A 2,760-nucleotide genomic window follows, 5' to 3' on the forward strand; every position below is an offset into this window, starting at 1 on the left:
GCCGGGGCGCGCGGCGCCGCCCCGGAGCGGGGCCGTCAGCCAGCTGTGGTCCGGGCTGGTGGTCTGTGGGTTTCTGAGAAGGTGCCCCTGGCCTTGCCCGGGGACACAGGGACATCTCCACCCTCTCAAACGCTTCATTCCTAAAACCCTGGAGTTGGGAGGGAGCGATTCTTCTGCTTCCCTGCTGCTTTCTGAAGCTGCTCCCTCTACCTTCAGCATTGCTTTGAAGAGCAAAGGAGGGATGCAAAGGAAGATGGGGAGTAAAAAAAAAAGTAAAATAAAAAAATCGAGCTTGAACCCTGCTGCGAGAGAAACATCTGTCTCTATAAATATCTGCCGATGCGAGTGGGAACAGACTGTATCTCCAGCAGCTCCCTAAGGCAGCGGAGCAGCCTCGCCCCGGCTAACCTCATTCCAACACATGCTCCTGTAACACACACAAGCTGCTGCAGCTTTGCAGGCGTTTTTTTGGGGATAAAACAACCCAAAACTAGTCTTAAAAAAAAAAAAAAAAAAGAAGAAAGAAGTGTGGTCTTGTTGTTTGCAGCTGGGTTTCAGAGGGGGTGGGCCGCGGCCCTGAGTGATGTGACTGGTTCTCGGGGGCGCAGCAGGGCTGTCCCGCTCATCCTTGCTGGGACACGATGTCCCGCTGCCGGTCCCACCCTGCTGTCACCCCCCTCAGTGACCTTCTCCATCCCACCAGCTTGGCTCACGTATGCTCAGAGAAACCCATATCGAGCGCAGACTCACTTCTTCACCCGCACCAACCCTCCTGCAGCCAGTGCGGCCCTGGGGCAGGGAGATGCTTACCCAGACGGGAACCTGCTGAGCTCCTGGATGGATCCATCCCTGCCCTGACTCTCTGCCCGAGCCCAGCACCAGTCCCGGGCAGGCAGGTGGGATGGTGACCGGGGGGACACAGACCCCTGAGGGCCGGAGCTGGTCCATAGACATGCCAGTACTGAAGAAGTAGGATTTGGTCTGGACTGTCACTGCTCCAGGTTGCTCTCACCGGGCAGGTGTCCCTCGCTGTCCAGGGCAGGGGGTTGGCAGGGGCCACTACTGCTGCCACCTGCATTACGCAAGATTCCCCATCAGAAGGGATCTCCAGTCAGGCATTTCCCGCACCCCATCTAGTTCACACTGTACAAAACTCAGTGGCTCCCAGGGGTCTGAGCCCTTTCCAGATGTGTGTGTGACCTCCTGGTGCCCAAGAGCCGTGGATGATAGTGCGACAGGGAACAGATAAAGGACATTGCCCTGGTGCGGGAGTTGCAAAGCCTCAGCTGCTGGGGCAGGTGGTGGGATTCCACTGGTGAGGAACATACCACGTTGAGGTTTTCCAGATCCCAAACTAGAAGTAACACTGGGCCCAGAGATGTGGAGCCAGCTCTGAACAACCCCAAACACATGCTCAGACCACACAGAGTCAGCAAGGGGGGAGATGAGGTTGCTTGGGCTCTGAAGCCCTCCCTGTTGCTCATGCAGCTGGTTGGGGTACAGACAGGGCACCCCAGAGCTCCTGTGGGCAACAGCCATGGGGACATCCCATATTGCTTAGTCCCCCACAAAGTAGCCCCCATTCTTCATCCACCCTTGGCAGTAGGAGCCTGCATAGACATGCACTTCAGGAGGTTATAGGGTGTCTCCTTTCCCATCTCCAGCAAAACTCCCCCCTCCCAGGTAAATCCTGCAGTCCCACTGCCTGTTCTGGGGCTGCCCAGCTCCTTCTCACACCCCATAGGGTGGCCCTGCCAGGCTGCTCTCACAAGGTGGTTTCTCCAAGCCCCACAACACAGCCGTTGTGCTTTTTCCCTGGAGTCATCTACGTTATCTGTGCTTGGACTGGGGCCAGAAGCCCCCAAGCCCCCGCTCAAGGACAGCACCATTTGGCTCAAGGAAGGGAGGGGCTGAGCCCCTCAGCTCAGAAGATCCTAGGGGGCTGAGCACAGAGTGGAAACATTTGCTCTGACAGATGCTTGCACTTTTGGCTCTTTCCCATTTCCACTTTTTTTCTGGCTTCCCTCCTCCCAAAATGCTGGCGAGACAATGCGTCATGTCCCAGCTTTGCAAGGGCTCAGCTTGCGCCGGGTGCTGGAGAACCCCCATCCTGGGGAGCATCCTCCCGCCCGGCCGCTGCCGCCTGTCACGTAGGGCTGCTGCAGATGTCCTCGCTGGAGGCGCTGGGGACCCTCGGAGCGGGAGTGTGTCAGCGATGAAGGCAGCGGTGTGGGAAGCACATACTGCCCTTACGTCACCCTCCTCCACAGGGTCTTCTCGGGAGCACCAGGGCACTTTTGTTTTGGTTTTCCTTTTTTTTGTCTTTTTTTCCCCTATCTAATTGTAACAACTAGGACTTTTCATAAGCCACCTCCCTCCCCCCTTTTGCTCTCTGACTCATTCCCTTCTGTCCCTGCAGCCCGGGATGTGCAGCTCCCCACGTTCCGCAGCAGAACTCCCCCCTCCACGGCAGCAGCACCACCAACGCAGTTCAGGAGGGGCAATTCTGGGTTGAGGGGCAACGGGTGACTTAATGCAACAAAGTGAACATTTTCTTCCCTTTTGTACTAATTCTAGCAGTGGATTTTAATGCAAGAAGTAAATAACTTGCTTACCTCAAGGGTGATAAGCAGAAATCCCCCCGCCCCGGCAGCAGAAGGGTCTTTCACGAGCCATGAATGCAGCTGGGAGATGCAGCAGCATGAGGACAGGCTGGTCAGAGTTTGGCCACCGAGCCAGCCTGTGGCTCCCGCCCGCGGT

Source organism: Eurypyga helias, unplaced genomic scaffold, assembly GCF_000690775.1.
Source record: "Eurypyga helias isolate BGI_N326 unplaced genomic scaffold, ASM69077v1 scaffold34972, whole genome shotgun sequence".
Taxonomy (NCBI): domain Eukaryota; kingdom Metazoa; phylum Chordata; class Aves; order Eurypygiformes; family Eurypygidae; genus Eurypyga; species Eurypyga helias.